Source organism: Tursiops truncatus, chromosome 9 (genome assembly GCF_011762595.2).
Source record: "Tursiops truncatus isolate mTurTru1 chromosome 9, mTurTru1.mat.Y, whole genome shotgun sequence".
NCBI lineage: Eukaryota > Metazoa > Chordata > Mammalia > Artiodactyla > Delphinidae > Tursiops > Tursiops truncatus.
Genome location: NC_047042.1, coordinates 32,548,858 through 32,567,385, shown reverse-complemented (window position 1 = coordinate 32,567,385; position 18,528 = coordinate 32,548,858).

Below are 18,528 nucleotides of genomic sequence, written 5' to 3'. Positions count from 1 at the left end.
TGGAGACTGGAAGTCCAAAATCAAGGTGCCAGTAGGGTCAGTATCTGGTGAGAGCTCCCTCCTCAGGTTTCAGATGGCTGCCTTCTTGCTGTGTCCTCACATGGCCTTTCCTTGGTGCATGCAGATGAAGAGAAAGATAGGAAGCAGACATTCTGGTGTCTCTTCTTATAAGGGCATTAATCCCATCATGAGGGATTTAGCCCTCGTCTAAACGTAATGACCTGTAAAGGCCCCGTCTCCAACTACCGCCATGTTGGGGGTTATGGCTTCAACACATGAATTTGGCGGGTTGGGGTGGGGACACAGTTCTGTTATAGCAGCTTCTTAAACCTGAAAAAGTAAGACTTTAAGCCTAGTAGATTGTCGAAGGACCTGCAGAATCTGAGGAACATTCAAAATGATTGTTTTTTTGGTGCACTCTATAGGGACATGGAGAGACTATCTGTGGAAATACAGTCAAGTTCCATTTTTTGCAGTAGTTATGTTCTCCAAAGTCACCAGGAACACTGAATTAACAAACACTGAACCTTTGTTCTTAGTGGAAATACAGGATTCATTTCCTGCAATCCTCTGGTCAAAACATTTTTGTCAACCTACCAATATATAACCTTGTTTAATGTGTGTTTCTGTTTGAAGACATTTAATATATATCGTTGATTCATTAACATTGAATTCACGGCCAATAGCACTATAACTCACGTGTGAATGAAGCATATTGAACATGCATATTTTCTCCTCAAGGCATATCAGTCTTCTTATGCTTAGGAACACTAGACAGCATGTCAGCACTATGCTTAGGGACCATTTTCAACAGTGAAATCACTAACAAAAATGAGAAAATTTGGCACTAAGTAGATTGCAAATAGGACACTCATTAAGAGTAGGACAGCTGAAAGAAGAATGCAGAGTTGTTGCCTTGGTCATACTCACTGGGAAATGTGCAGTGGGAAAAAGCGAAATAATTTTGCTTCTTTGCACACACACGTCTGTGAATGACCACAGAAGCAGCAGGAGTATTGCTTTGGGGGTTACTAATAAATCTTAGAGAGTAGGAATATTCACAAATATAGAATCTGTGGATAGTGAGGGCCAACCATAATTGCATAACATTCTCATTGGACTTATAGTCTAAATAATTATTCTCAATGTGGCCCACAGCAGTAAGCATATACCTACAATGGTGTCTCCCAATGTGGATTTCATATGAAAATTTTGACATTACCTTTATGAAGCAGCAAAATTGTGAGGAATACAAAGTTTTCTTTGGGTTGATCTTATCTCTCTTTTTAAGCATCCATTCTCCCCACTCCTGCCCTCATGTTTCAGGTTTGCCTCTCATTCTACCTCCATGGACCTGTACTCAATTGTCCACATCTTGAAATTAATCTTACAACTCAGTTCTGGAGACATTTTATCCAATAAGCACATAAGGTATTTGAACTTCAGTAGGAAACTTCAGTGGGAAACTTACCTAGAAATCCAACAAGTTAAATTTGAATTCAGCCAACAGCTATTGATTGCCTGTCTTGTTCCATATGCATTCGGTTATTTAAGGAGGAAACGTTTAATGGTGGAATGGTTGAATTTCAAAGTTCATATGAGGAAAATGAGAACTTCACCTTCCTGACACATCTCAAATCACACTACATAAGTCGCGTCTACTGGTTTTGTCTGTCTACTCAACCTATATCTGTCATAACTCTGCCTAAACAAAATGAAGTGTAGGGCCTTGGCCTCTCTCTTAAAAATGTGTGTGCCCACTGTAGCAACTATAGAACTTCAGGTGGATACAGAATATGACAAGGAACATCGCCCCACACACCCACCTTTCAATTAAATTATGCTCCAGATTTAAGTAGCCCAGGTAACAGGAACTGATCCAAAGTGAGGAGCTTCAGAGCAGGAGCAGATGCATTGCTTCTCAGTACGGTGTCCTTCAGGCCCCAGAATCTCTAATGGAACGAATCAGCTACCAAGGATGCTGTAGGCACAGGGCAGGGTCCTACAGGAGTGGAGAGGCCAAATTCCTTCTGTGCCACTATTCTTTTACTACACTCAAGATTAGATTACTACTTTGAAGGAATTTATACTCACAATCCATGGGCTTCCCTTTAAGGGAAGGTTTATATATATCTGTATCATGCCTTCTTGGTTCTTGAATCAAACTGTGCATCATGATGTGGGGAGAAAGCCATCAGTGCCCAGAAGCCCTCTAGCTTTCTGTGATAGGTTGGGTTTCCCAGAGAACAGGCTCCAAGACTCTGAGATTTATAGGAAGGTTTATTGGGAAATGCTCTCAGGAATAACAGCTGTAAGGGGAAAAGGAAGCAGGAAGGAGAAGGGGGGAAGTTAAACTGCAAGGCAGTTGTAGCAGAGGGTTTGGCCTATCTTCTGGGGAGCTCTGGAGCTGGGATGGTACTGCAGAATTGTCCTACCTTGAGGGGGGCCTGGCCTTTTAACGTTTTATGAGTAGTCACTGGACTTCCCCTGGGGGAAGGGTGAGACATGTTGGTGCTCTTTGGCTGTGGGAAACTCCTAGAGAGAGGCTGACCCAGGAAGCTGGGGTAAGGAGTGTCTCAGTGTTGTAAGGGAAATCTGGGTGTGCACCACAGCATTGACTACACTTCCCTTACAGGGATCAGGGCCTATACTGGACACCTCATCAAAGTCCATTTTCCTCTCCTTACTCAACAGTAACTACCTTGCTAGGTGATAAGGGAGATACAAAAAAATTTTCTCTGTTGTATTACAGTCTAGATGGGAATTAGATATATATGCCTTAGAACATTTGAAAGGACCAAACAGTAGAAGATGAACATGTGGTAAGAACAATGAGTACTTTAGATTTTCAGAAGATAGAGATTTCACAGAGAGGCTGGGTTTGATCTGGGACTTAAAGCCTAATGGTAAGGGGCTCAACAGATGTTCAATAAAAGAATACGTAGAATGTATCAGTGGTTCTCAAGACATGCATCTGAACACCTAGAGCGCTTGTTAAAATGCAGATTTCTGGGCCCAGCCTCTGGGTTTAGCGTTCAGCAGGTCTGGGATAGGACCTGAAATTTTGCATTTCTAACAAATTTCCAGGTGATGCTGATGCTGCTGGTCCTGGGACAACACTTTGAGAATCTTCAAGTAAAGCATCATAAAAACAACACATTGCTTATAAAGGAAAGCACATAGTATGTTTCAAAGACTGTCTAAAGCAGTCTGGCTAGAATGAAGGAAAAGCCAGACATTTAGTTAGGATTTTAGATTAGAACCAGATTATGAATGATTCCAAATACCTTATTAAGAGATGTAATTTTTAAGTTAATAAATCTCGTGGAAAGTTTTAGAGCAGAGGAACAACATGATTCAAAGATTGCTCTTAAGGCAATATGTAAGGTCAATAAAGACAAGGCATCTTGGAAACAAAATCTTTAGAGGGGACTTGACATAATCCCAGAAGTAAGGGGCTGAAGCCCTAACTTCTTTATCAACTCTTACTTTCTTCCACCACAAAATGACCTTAGTCAAAGTGGCAGTTCAGGGCTTCCCTGGTGGCGCAGTGGTTGAGAGTCCGCCTGCCGATGCGGGGGACGCGGGTTCGTGCCCCGGTCCGGGAAGATCCCACATGCCGCGGAGCGGCTGGGCCCGTGAGCCATGGCCGCTGAGCCTGCGCGTCTGGAGCCTGTGCTCCGCAACGGGAGATGCCACAATAGTGAGGGGCCCACGTACCGCAAAAACAAAACAAACAAACAAACAAAAAAAGTGGCAGTTCAGAAACTGCCAGATTCTTTTGGTAAAAATTGGTAACTAGTGGTGTCTCAAAGAAGATGTCTTCGCCATACCATTTCCACCAGATACTAGTCCAATGTCAAATATATATCCACTTGTTATCAAGGCACAAAAACAGTTTAAAAACCTTGTTATTATAAGATGATGATACCTCTGCTTTCTATCCTTAAACACTCTAACAAGTACCTTGCATGGAAGAGTCACTCCAAGATGGAGACAAGAAAATTCTTTAGGTAAGAACCACCAGCTTTTTAACCGGTTCCTTTGATGGGAAGTAGGGAACAATGGATCAAATGGAACTCTGGTCTTAAGAGGGCAGTTCAGGTATTGGCTTTTGGAGCTGGCTGGATTTTTGTAACCTGTTCTAATCTAGCACATGTCTTCAATACCCCTCATCTCACCACCACTACCACCAACAAAAGTTATTTTGAATATTTCTTAAGCTAATAAACCCCTGGTGCAGATTTCTGTAATAATATCTAAAGTGTAGTACAAGTTATAACCATCGCTGGAGTGTGTATTCACGATTAGGTTGCTTCAAATGCAAACTAATTACCCCTAGGGTGTGGATTAAAGTTAATTCACAGATGTTCCTAGTTTATACTGATACACCTCAAAGTAAGTTACTATGCAGAAAATATAACCACTGTCATTACTTTTATTTTGATAGCTCTCAAATTTTGTCTCTAAGCAGTGGCGTGCTGATAGACTACTTCTGGAAGAGGTTAAAAAACAAAACAAAACAAAACAAAGCTAAACAAACAAACAAAAAAACACCGAAGCCTGATTTGTAGCCTTTGCCAATTTCTGTGTCATAAATAATCCCACATTATCTGGTTTCAAGCTACAATGTTTTAACAACCAGCACACAAAATTCCTGAATATTTAACAATCAAATCTAGCAAGCTTAGAATAGGCTCTAGCATACCACTGTCTTTAACCCAAGTTTTTTTATGTACTAAACCTGTATTTGCAAAAGACTTACAGATATCTCTCCAGTGGCACTCTCTAAAATAGAGTATTTTCACTGCCCTGACAATCTTCTGTATTCTTCTATTCATCCACCCCTTTCCTCTAACCTCTGGCAACCAGTGATCTTTTTACTGTCTCCATTCTGCCTTTTCCAGAATGTCATGCAGTTGGAATGATATAATATGGAGCCTTTTCAGATTGGCTTGTTTCACTTAATTACAGATATTTAATGTTTCTCCATGACTTTTCATGGCTTGATTGCTCTTTTTTTTTTTCTTTTAGTGCTGAATAATATTCCGTTGTCTGGGCGTGCTGCAATTTATTTATCAATTAACCTACTGAAGGGTATCTTGGTTGCTTCCATGTTTTGGCAATTATGAATAAAGCTGCTAGTTAAATTAATATTTACCATATTTGTTACTGTTTTCTATTCATTGCCTTCTTTCTTTGTTCCTGTTTTCAGTCTTCCACTCTTTATATCTTTTGTGGCTTTAATTGAGTATTTTATAAGATTCTACTTTTTTCTCCTTTCTTAGTATAGTAATTATACTACTTTTTTTTCCTTTTTTAGTGGTTGCCCTAGAGTTTACAATATACATTTACAAGCAATCTAAGTCTACTTTCCAATAATACATTGTTGTTATTCATTTCACTTATACATAAGCTATAATCACCAAATACATCTTTGCTATTATTATTATTTTGAACAAACTCTTATCTGTTAGATCAATAAATAATAAAAAATAAAAGTGTTTATTTTATCTTTACTTATTCCTTCTCTAATGTTACCTTAAAAAAAAAATAGATCCAAGTTTCTAACCTGTATCATTCTCCTTCTCGCTAAAGAATTTCTAACATTTCTTGCAAGGGAGGTCTACTGGCAACAAATTCCTTCAATTTTGTTTGTCTGAGAAAGTCTTATTTCTCCTTCACTTTTGGAGGATAATTTCACAGGATATAGAATTCTTCGTTGGTGGGTTTTTTTTTCCCTCTTAACACTTTAAATATTTTACTTCACTCTCTTTTGCTTTCATGTTTTCTGAGGAGAGGTTGGATATAGTTCTTTTCTTTGCTTCTCCATAGTTAAAGTGTTTTTTCCTCTGGCTTTTTTCAAAATTTTTTTCTTTTTCTTTGATTTTCAGTTTGTATATAGTAGGCCCAGATGTCTTTTTTTTTTTTTTTTTTAATTTTTGCATTTATCCTTCTCAGTATTCTCTGAACTTCTTTCATCTGTGGATTGGCAACTGACATTAATTTAGGGAAATTGTCAGTTATTATTGCTTCAAATATTTCTTCAATTTCTTTCTCTTTTTCTGTTCCTTTTGGTATTCCCATTTTGCATATGTTACTACTTTTGTAGTTGTCCCATAGTTGTTGGGTTTTCTGTTTCATTTTTTCAGTCTTTTTTCTCTTTGCTTTTTAGTTTTTTTAAGTTTACATTGGCATATCCTCGAGCTCAGAGGTCCTTTCCTCTGCCATGTCCAGACTACTAGTGGGCCATTAAAAGCACTCTTCATTTTTGTGACATTGTTTTTGATCTCTAGCATTTCTTTTTGATTTTCTTAGAATTTCCATCTGTGTGCTTACATTACCCATATGTTCTTACACGCTGTCCGTGTAATCCATTAGAGCCCTTAGCATATTAATCATAGTTGTTTTAATTCCCAGTCGGTACTTCCAACATCCTTGCCATATCTGAGTCTAGTTCTAATGATTACTCTGTCTCTATAAACTATTTTTTTGCCTTTTAGTATACCCTGTAATTTTTTGTTGAAAACCAAGCATGATATACTAGATAAAGGAACTAGATAGGTCTTTAGTGATGTGGTGGTGAGGTGAGAGGAGGGGGAAGGTGAAGCACTGTATAGTCCTATGGTTAGATCTCAGTCTCTTAGTTAGTCCGTGCCTCTGGGTTGTGAACTTCACAAGTACATCTCAGTTTTCTTCCCTGTTTAAGAAGGACAGGATGGCTAGAGGATGCTAGAATTAGGTATTTCCCTTCCCTCAGGTTGGTTAGGCTCTAATAAAATCCTGATAGGTTGATCTGTGATAAAAGTTTCTCTTATGGGCAGAAATTATTGAGAAGAGTATTTCAAAATGGTGACTTTTGCCCTCCCCTCTGCTGGAAGCGTGAGGGGATTTTTCTCTAATATTTACTGTGAGAACCTGGGAGAGCTCCTGGAGGTAAAAGCCTCAAAAGTGTGGGGACTGCCCTATGACTGGACCCACCTGGAGTTTTTAACTGTCAGACTCGTCCCCACTGGACCTCCAGCAATTCATCAGTTACAGTTCAAGATTTCCTACCCCAGCACTGGTTCTTACAGTGTTTTCTGCTTGTAGGTTTCTATTCCAATAAGTTGTGATTCTCTGTAGCCTTCTGTCTGTCTCTCCTATGTTTGGGGCAGGGCTCTTCCCTGTGACCTCACTTCTGTGATGGATCTAAGAAGAGTTTATTTTTCAGTTTGTTTATTTAAAAAATTATACATTTTTATCAATAATTTTTAATGTATGTAAATACGATACTGAAACCAAAACATCATTTAAAAAAATTTCTCCATGGGTAAAGACCTGTGAAAACATCGTTTTCTGAGAAATTTTTTTTAGAGATAAATAGTTGTGTCCACATCAGTAATTTCCATTAATAGACCTTATCTCTGGGCTATAGATATATTCTTAGTTTTTAGAATAGTAGATGTATTAGTCAGCTTGAGCTGCCATATAGGATACCACAGACGGGGTGGGTTAAACAACAGAAATTAATTTTTTCACAGTTCTAGAGGTTGGAAGTCCAAGATCAAGGTGCCAGGAGGTTAGTTTCTGGTGATACTTTCTTCTTGGCTTGTAGATGGCTGCCTTCTCACTGTGTCCTCACATGGCCTTTCCTCTGTGTGTGGGTGGTATCTCTGCCTCTTCTTATGAGGACGTCAGTCCTGTTGGATTAGGGACCACCCTTCTGACCTCTTTTAACCTTAATTATCTCTTCAAAAGCTCTATCTCCAATACAGTCACATTGAGAATTAGGGCTTCAGTGTATGAATTTGTGGGGGGGGATACAATTCAGTCCATAACAAGTAGATTTTATTGCCATTTGTTGAGAAAGGATGCTAGAATGGTTCTGAGTATATAGGAGTCATGGTTCTAGTTTCCAATGCTAGAAACATAGATGTGTGTGTGTGTGTGTGTGTGTGTGTGTGTGTGTGTGTGTATGTGTATGTATGTGTTTCCTCCAAGTTTCAAAATTGTGTTTCAGTTATATCTTTTTTGAATTTTTTTAATCGACTGGAAAATGACTTTTAGATTTGTTTCTCAAACTGTGGTTTATGGATCAAGCGCATCAGAATAAATTAGTGGCATTATATAAAATGTAGATTCCTGAGTTTCACCTTAGAATTATTACTTCAGAGTAACTAAACAACCTGGCCTGAGCTCATGTTCTCCAGCCCAGGGTTATACTCCCCAGCCATCAAAGGAAAGAACCAATCCCTTCTGGTATATGAGCTTAAGTGCCATGACACTTCTTGTGTATAGTATCATTAAATATCCCCCAATAGCAATGCCTGTGGAGCATTGTTATTTCCTCTTCAGAACCAATAATATGTGTAAATTCTGTCACAGAGAACCATGCATTGGCTCTAAATGCTCGTATTTTGAAAATCTGTTTTTGCATTCACCAAGTGCCCTATCTTTTCTAAATTTCCTATAGCATTATTATCTTCTCATCTTTGTCTTCTGTCTTCTAGGCTACCATTTATAATTTACATCTACCCTGGATTTTAAACAGTAGATAAACATTTAAAGAGAGTGCTGAAAGTAGAGCTTACTAGACAGACAAGAAGAAGAGTAATTTTTGTTTTTTTGTGCCAAGTCAAGGAAGCAAGAGCAAGCTTGGGGGTTTGACATGACTAGTGCAGTGATTCTCAAGTGCTGTTCTTCCTGGCACTGCAGAATTGTGGGCAGCACTCTTTAGAGGATGAGAAGATTCAAGGCAACACTAAACTAACCAGCAATCATCATAACCCAATTGGCACTAGACTGTAAGAATATTTCCCAGCATACATTAAATTACCCATAGTTATCACACTACTTAAGCAGTCACTCTTCAGCAATGTGACTGTGCTTAAGTAGTTTACTCCCTTGCTTAAATATGCTCACGACGCAGTTTACTCCCTTGCTTAAGTATGCTGACCTGATAGGCAATGGCAAAACACAATATACGTTCAGTTCTAACAAGAAGAAAGTTGGCACTTTTGTCAAAACTTGGTGGTGTAACTTGCATATGATTGCCAGGACGACTGTTGGGCTTGAGGAGAGGGATTATGTGGGAGAATAGAATAAATGTGTTTAAAAAAAAAAAAGGCAACAACAATAATAATGAAGACGTCCACCATTTATTTATCATAAGAGAGGCTCTTATGATAAATCTTATTCACATTATTTTTCATCCTCATAGCTATGTGCAAAGTGTTGTGATTAATTCTTTCATAGAAGAGAAAAATGAGGTTTCTAAAGGTTAAGGATTCAAACTCAAATTTATCTGATTCCAGAGCATAAGCTTTTTCCCATTATGTTTCTAAGGTTAGATGGAGCCAGATCACGAAGCTCCTCATATGATATGATGTTGGGAAGTTTAAATAGTATGGCCAGCATTTCCTAAAGTGCATCCTGGGGAATAGTAATCCTTCAGGATGGGAACACTGTTACTCTAAGTGAAGGGCTCGGGTGCCCAGATAGGCTTATGAGATAGTGGGTTTCACCAGCCACTCACATTCTCCTGATGCACATCTCTTGAGCAATGATGCGTATGTATGAAGTCGCTGTTTGGGGTTGGGGGGTGTTCTGGGGCCACAGAATAGAGCTTTTGTATGTGTGATGCTAAACTCACCGATTCAGAGGTTGAACTCATGGCCTTAATCTCATTAGCAACACAGGGATGAAATGTACATAGTGGGAAATATAGTCAATAATAATGTAATATCTTTATATGGTGACAAAGGTGGTCAAAATATACAAAATTACAGTTATAAGATAAATAAGTACTAGTGATGTACAACATGATTCATATAATTAACACTGGTGTAGGTTATCCATAAAAGTTAAGAGAGTAAACCCTAAGAGTTCTCATCATAGGAAAAAATATCTTTTTCTTCTATCTTGTATCTGTATGAGATGGTAGGTATTCACTAAACTTATTGACGTAATCATTTCATAATGTATGTAAGTCAGATCACTATGCTGTGCACCTTAAACTTATACAGTGCCGTATGTCAATTATATCTCAGTAAAACTGGAAGAGAAAAAAAAGCAGCACCGTTCTAGATCTGTGCTATGCCTTACCAACCAATCATGTGATACATCTTTACTATGAGGATATACAGCAAATTCCTTAGGGAGCGTGTTTTGTTTCGCTTTGCTATTTGAAAAAATCTCAAATTATTTTAGAATGTTTAAAAACTGCTTAATCTATAGATGTTTAACTATATATTTAAATGTATAATTAAATATATGTGTATGTGTGTATGTACTATACAAAGAGTAAGCTTCCAATTTTGTTATTTTTAATGTGTGTATTTATACATGTATATGAACATATAAGAAGATTAGAAGGAAATATAGAAAAGGGTGAGCATTGATTATATCTTTTGTGGAAGTATTACAGATGATTTTAATTTTCTTCTTTATATTTTCTAAATTTTCAAAAGAATATATATTATTTTCATAAGGAGAAAAATATATTTCCTTTATGTGTCCTCATTACCTAGTTTAAAAATGTGTTGTGTTGCTTTTTCCTTTCAGTCTGTCTGGGCATGTGTCCCTTTTGCATATTTTATTCATGGACTAAAATCCTTGTCTGACTTTCACAATGAAATCAGCTTTTTAATGCTGAGAAGAAATACTAAAATTTGCACTGAGACTGAATGAGTGATCTTGAGCAACGTAGAAACTCTGGACTGGTGTGTATGTGTGTGTATGTGTGTGTGTGTGTGTGTGTGTGTGTGTGTGTGTGTGTGTTTTGACTACATGATGGAATTTGAATGAGAAGAAATACAAAACAGGGGTTAGCTCAAGCAAGAGACGGAAGGGAAAATATACAAAGGAGAGGGTGGGGAAAGAAGCCAGAAATGAGAAAAACACAGACAAAGGCTAGAAAAGAGCTGGAGAGCAAAGCCAAAGTGAGCGTAAGGGTTGTGCATTCCAGAGCATGCTACAGAAATCCCAGATTACTGGATGCTAAGTAGAGTATATTTCTAATAGAATTTGGGACTATCTTTTCTTTTCTATATTATTTATTTGTTGCTAGTCTCCATGATCCTTTCTACATAAAGTTTCAGACTCTGCTGTTTATACAAACTATAGGTTACTGCTTATAACCTATAGTCCTATAACATATGTTAATAATATTAATAATGTTAACGCATGTTAATAATACATTTGAATCAACATTATTTTCAAAGAAGTACATTTTCAGGATACTTTGACTTTAGCCTTATGATGCTCACAAACATTAAAAGGAAAAGAAATGAAATAGTCCTATTTCTAGAACTGTGGATAACTCATTAGTTTTGATTTATATAGATTTGTACAACCTAATCTTATTTTGTTGGTGGTGGTCCTTTCCTCCTTTTGGGGAGACTTGTACAGCCAGGGTCTTGAGCCCATATAAATCTGAAACTTGGCCTGCAGAATCCTGAAATTACCTATACCTGCATGGCTTTCACTTAAAATTATGAAGTTAGTTTGTTTCCCATTAACCTACCTGAGATATCTAGATTACCAAGTGTCCATTTACCCATTACTTGGTTTGCATGCATAAATACTTCCCCCTCAAGCTAAAACCTTCTACACTAAGTTGATTCATGCCTAGATTCCATAACTAGAGATTCATTCTTTGTGATCTTTTGTATTTCGTTGCCTATGAAAATATTTCCACTTCTAGGAGAGAATTGCTCATGGAGTGGTAAGCCATTTTATATTGGGACTGATGGTTTTTATAAGTTTTCTTGAGTAAGATTTTGACCCAAAGGTAAATAGAAACATCGCAAAGAACTCTATACTTAATAAGTAGATTTAGGATAGCAGAGAAGACTGAAACAGCAGAGGCAATCTTGATACGTGGCCCAGAGTACATTTATACTCTGCAAGCTGTATTCATACGTGGCTCTCCTTTTAACACATTGATTAAATATTAGCCAGCTTGTTTCAGAATATTCTACTCTAGATTAGGATTTCTCAATCTGGGCAGTATTGCTGGACTTTTAGGTTGAAGAGTTCTTTGTTGTGAGCAGTTGTCATGTGCATTGTAGGATGTTTAGCAGCATCCTTGACCCCTACCCACAAGATGCTATTAACACACACTCCACTCCCACAGTTGTGGCAACCAAAAATGTCTCCAGACTTTGCCAAGTGTCTTCTGGGGTACAAAATAACCCCTGTTTGAGAACTGCTGGTCTCAGTTAATCTGTGTTTTTCTCCCTAGTGGCTAAGATCTAATCAGCATTTCTTCTGGTTCATATTTAGCAGCTATGTGTTTACTTTAAACCATTCTTCCCTCATCTCTAGCCTACTCTTCAGCTCTCAGTTAGTATGACGACTCTTGTGGTCCCAAAAGTTTATAATTAACCACCACATGTAACCATTGCTACTAAGTATGATGTAGAGATAATCTTTGCAAAACTGCTAAAGGCTTGAAATAGGGGATCTCTCACATACTCAGTTCTTTGACCATACTGACCCATACTTCCAGATGACATAATGGCCCTCAAAATCTGGTTTTCCACTTCATCTGCCAACTCACACATTTATGTATGTGTGTATATTGAAAAAATAATCTAATATAATGAAAGATGATTCTCCTTTGAAGATCTTTGTAGAGTCAGTGTCTGATTTATAACAAGTTGCTTAGTTTATGTTGTTGAATTTAGGATAACTTTGACCTAATAACATCATCCTAATTACATTTAGTACGTCTAGATTTCTGCTCAAAGGACAGCACAAGCACAACAGTAGTACTACCTTTATGAAACATGCCAAATCAGAGTGTTCTAAGGACTAACATAGACCATACTGAACCTTAATGCAGAGAAACTGAAGGTTGACTTGCTAGGGGAAAACTCAAATCATGATAGGAAATGCAAAAGATGTTGGAAGCAATCAAAGCAGTGTTGCAGAGCAAGTGTGAGAGCCAAGGTGAGGGCATAAGCAAAGCTGGGTCAAAGTCAGAAGCCAGGAAGAATGGGAGCAGGTAAGGATGTATAATAAAAACAGCCAAAGGCAAATGGTTCTGCATTAACACAGAGAACAATGCATGGATTGTAGAATCTCACTTCTCTGTGTGCTGGCTACATGGTGCACAGAAAGACCTGAGGGCTTAAAGGTGCGCAGTAGGACAAGGCTATACTTTAAAATCTAGATTGTTAACTCATGTACTCTAGATAAAATTCCCAGTCTACTCACAGGACTATGAGTATATTCTAATATTTGTTTCTAGGTCTCATTACGTACTAAATCATGGCTCTACAGAATGTGCAAGATAGACTTAAAGTAAACAATCATGCAATTCTGCTACATTTTTGGCCCTTAGAGAATAGCCTTCATCTCTAATTCACCTAGCGATATGAATATTAAGAAGTTTTCAGAATAGCCTACTTTTTGAAAAGATATCCAAATATTAGTCACAGTTATTGGCAAACACCACGTGTGACTTATATTATGCATTGGGTACTAATTTGAAAATCATTTACTAATTCTGAAATATATTAGTTTAAAATTTTTTAGGGTTGGTAAATGTATTTAGTATAAGAAAAATTCAAGGAATATTGTTGGTTAATTGACCATGATGGTAGTTTGTTATGTTATCAGTAAATACTGGCACATAATTTTTCACACAGGATATTATCACACCTTTCATATCTGCTAGCTATGCAGAAGGAAAAAAAATTTTTAATTAGGTTGAATCAATTAGGTGAGATAATGCATGTGAAAATGGTTAGTGGAGTACTAGGAACAAGTAGGTACTCAATGATATTTTTCCTGGGGAAACTAACACAGGGAATGGCTATCTCAAGTTATCCAGTGTGCTTGAGGTGGAGCCAGGGAGCCAGGGAGAGAATTTAGAATTCTTGTCATGAAATGTGTTGCCTTTTGTTTGCCATATTGGACCTAGAAAAGGAGTCTTGCCTGACCATAATTTTTCTCTTTGTAGTATTGATTAATGTGATGATTATAAAATGGGACATACAATATGGCCACAGTTTGCTATTAAATGACAATCATGCCTTAACAACAGTGAAGTCTTGTCTACTGTGAGCTCCACTCAATGTACTTAACATTTCTGAGCCTCAGTTTTCTCATCAGCGAAACGGGTTTACTATCACCTGCCTCATAAGACTGGTCTCAGAGTTAAATGAAAGACTGTGCGTACTGTGTCTAACACAGGGTTTGACCAATAATATCTCCTCTATGGAAGAAATTAAAGGCATTTCATTTTAAGAGAATCTAAATATTTTTGGCAATATTTTAGTCCACTCAGGGGAAGCTTTTGTCAGAAGGTGTCTGTATGATATATTCAAGTTTGAGAGTTTGGCTCCTATTTTTAGCTTTTCTGATGAGATATTTTTAATAGTTACATCCTTGAAAAATATATTTAAAAGATTTTTACTCTATTTGCTATAAGCTTTCTTGTTATTTGGCAGAGAACATTATTTTACACTCTCCCTTAAAGGATCCAAATGAAAGTAGATATGGCTTCTGAAAGTCTTGGGTATTTTTAATCTTCTAAGTCTTCAACCAATTGTCATTTCATTAAGGTGCCTTGCCGAGATGTTCTTTCACATACCATCATTAAGATGAATTGTAGCTCTGCTCCATAATACACGTATTACAAGCTCAGTCCGCATGTGCTGAAATTATAACTACAGACACGATTCCAGTTCCTGGAGAGCAGTGAAGAATCACAGCTGCTGTTTCAGGCAGCTTTGCTGTCAGTTTCCAGTTAGAAACCACCTTCCTAATCATAAGAACAAAAGCCCAAAATCAGAATAAAAATGTTAGCTCTTCGGCAAAAACCAAGGATTGAAGTGAATATCAAAGATTATTTTTAAAAATTTCTTTCATTGTGGTAAAATATACATAAAATATAACAATATACACTTATCATTTTAATCATTTGTAAGTGTACAGTTCAGCGGCATTAAATACATTCACAATGTTGTGTAACCATCACCACTATTTATACCCAACACTTTTTCATTATCCCTAACATAAACTCTGTACCCGTTACCCAATCCTGGTAACCTCTATTCTACTCTCTGTCTCTGTGAATTTGCCTATCCTAGGTACCCCACATAAGTGGAATCATACAGTATCTGTCCTTCTGTGTCTGGCTTATTTCATTAATCACAAACCCATGTTATAGCATATATCAAAATGCCGTACCTTTTTATGGCTGAATAGCAGTCCCTTGTCTGTATATCCCACATTTTGTTTATTCCATCATCTGTTGATAGGCACTGGGTTGTTTACACATTTTGGATATTGTGAATAATGCTGCTATGAACATTGATGTACAGATATCTGGTCACTGCTTTCAATTCTTTTGGATATATACCTAGAAGTGGAATTACTGGGTGATATCATAGTTCTGTGTTTAACTTTTTGAGGAAACACCAAACTATTTTTCACAATGGCTGCACTATTTTACATTTTCGCCAGCAATGCACAAGGGTTCCAGTCTTCCTTACCAGTACTTGTTATTTTCCAGTTTTTGTCATTACTGTTCTTCTTGTCATCCTAGTAGGTGTGAAGTGGTATCTCACTGTGATTTTGATTTGCATTTTCTTAATGACTAATGATGCTGAGCATCTTCTTATGTACTTATTGGTCATTTGTATATCTTCTTTGGAAAAATATCTATTCAGGTCCTTTGCCTATTTTTTTCATGTTTCTCCATATTTTTAATAAATTTATTTATTGTATACATTTTTGTCAGCGTTAGGTCTTCGTTGCTGCGTGCAGGCTTTCTCTAGTTGAGGCGAGCGGGGGCTACTCTTCGTTGCGGTGCGCAGGCTTCTTATTGTGGTGGCTTCTCTTGTTGTGCAGCACGGGCTCTAGGCACATGGGCTCTGTAGTTGTGGCTCGCGGGCTCTAGAGCACAGGCTCAGTAGTTGGCGCACGGGCTTAGTTGCTCTGCGGCATGTGGGATCTTCCCGTTCGAGGGCTTGAACCCATGTCCCCTGCGTTGACAGGCAGATTCTTAACCACTGTGCCACCAGGGAAGCCCTGTTTCTCCATTTTTATTGATTCTCTGAAGTGCAGGAAATCCAAGTGATTAGCCCAACATTAGTAAAAGGCAAAGATAAGACTTAACCCCCTTCTTCTGACTCTCAACCCAGTTATCTTTCCTCTACAGAGTTAGCAAACCACGCTTTAGTCAAATGTGGTCTACAGAAGCACATGAGAGATTTTTCAATGAATCTGGCTCGACATGACCCCTACAACATATTGTTTGGAGCTGACATTTTACTATGGCTAGTTTCTGTGGGTCACCTTTGCCAATTTTTAAATTGAGTTGTTTTTCGGTGTTGTTGTTAAGCAGTAGGGGTTGTTTATATATTCTGGATATTAATTCATTATCAGATGTATGATGTGCAGATATTTTCTCCCTTTCTGTCAGCTGTCTTTCCACTTTCTTGATAGTGTCTGTTAATACAGAAAAGTTCTTAAATTTGATGAACTCTAGTTTATCTCTTTTTTATTTTGTTGCCTTAGAATGGACACCTTCTAAGGACATGACGATACCATAAAAAGTTTCTCTTCCATCAAGGTGCACTGGCAGATAATGCTTTCTATCTCATTACTGATGTCTAAAGTTGCATAACGAAGACTATTCAGAAATAGCTGAAAGCTTCAGCCACTCTGGGAAGTGTGACGGTTCCCCTTGCCATCCTGGCCTTATGAGAGTGTCGAGAAGTGAACATGACCATCTTGTTACTATGATCATGCTGGTGGCCGACAAGCAGCACACAGGGGTTATGGGAATGAATGAGATAATGTCTGTGAAGTGCTTTGAGCTCTTTAGAAGAAATTTTCTTTGTAATTAGGGAGTAATGCTGCATTATTACAGTTACTATGATTATCATCATTATTAAAGGTAGAGCCAGGAAACATGGCCCTTCCAATGGGAAAAGTTGTGAATAAAGCCCAGCAATTCGTAAAGGAAGTGGTTCATGCACCAGTTATGAGCTTCCAGTTTGTAATTACAGTGTACTGGGTGGTTTTGCGTGCACCAGTTTGTTATTCATCCAGAAGAACAACCTTTTGCATACATAAAAGCTCCCAAAAGGTGCCCAATACACAGCAAACACAAAAGAAACAGAAGAAGGCTCTGCATGACCACTGAGTTGCAAATTTGAAATTCAATTACCTATTATGGATTGTCTTTAAATTTGCACAGAAACATGGTAAAATTTGTCAATGAGAAACTTTGGTTAAGAAAAGAAAAAAATGCAAGCATGAGTCTTACATGTGTGGACAAGAGGATAACAGAAGGAACCATATATTCACTTCACTCTCCCATCATATTACACATTGATAAAGCCTTTACTTAAGTACTGCTGATACCAAAACTTAAGAGTTCAATTTTACCCTCTTTCTTTTATTCTGAAATGCTCCTTTTATTTTGCCACACCTCTGGTCCCACAGAGGGTAGAATGGGAAGGAATGAAAACAAAGTATAAAGAGTAATCAAAAAGCCATCCTGGGCTTCCCTGGTGGTGCAGTGGTTGAGAGTCCGCCTGCCAATGCGGGGGACACGGGTTCGTGCCCCGGTCTGGGAGGATTCCACGTGCCGCGGAGCGGCTGGGCCCGTGAGCCATGGCCGCTGAGCCTGCGCGTCCAGAGCCTCTGCTCCGCAATGGGAGAGGCCACAACAGTGAGAGGCCCATGTACCGCAAAAAAAAAAAAAAAAAAAAAAAAAAAGCCATCCTGAGAAGTTTAGAGCATCCTTGCTTGTCAGTCCCTGATCCAAACTCAAATGGCCACTGGGACACTGGAGAATGTGTCCAGCAGCCAGCCTGTGCCCTTCTATATTTATGCTCATTAAACTCTGCTATAAGCATGTTCTGAACATGGAGTTTAAGCTGTGGCTTATAACCCAGAGCTCAGAGATCTGAAGCTGGGAGACAAAACACATTACTGAGAACATCAGAGACTATTGTCTCCCTGCTCCCTGGTCAGGGTGTTCTAGACCTTCTTTCTGTGGAAAGGGTTGCTTATTTACCGCTTTGACACTCTGAGTGACCAGTCCGAGTTCCTGTAATTTGACCTCTCACCCCATCCAGCACACAGCTGTTCACATTTCCTTTTCAAGTTCGTCATTCAGAATCCACAGATGGGAACCGTGTTCTCTTACATGTAGTCACCAATGGAGGAATAGATATTGTTTAAGCCTGGTGAAGGGTGTAAAACATGTCATCTCAAAATATACCACTCTGGCACAGGGCTTATTTTTAGCTAAAGAACTTAAAAAACAGCAGATGCAAGATGGGTGCTCTGATAAGAAGGAGGTAAAACCCCACGAGGAAGGTGTCCATCCTACACCAGGAGGAAAGTAACATTCTTATCATCAAAGATGGGAAGTGGAAGTGGAGAAAAATCTGTACATTGTTAAACTAACCCTTATCTTCCTAGTTTCTTTTCCACCATTAACTGCCCTAGCCCAAGCCCCTTTGTTTTGTCACGTTTTCATGGTTTACCACTCTGTCCAATTCAGTATATAAACAC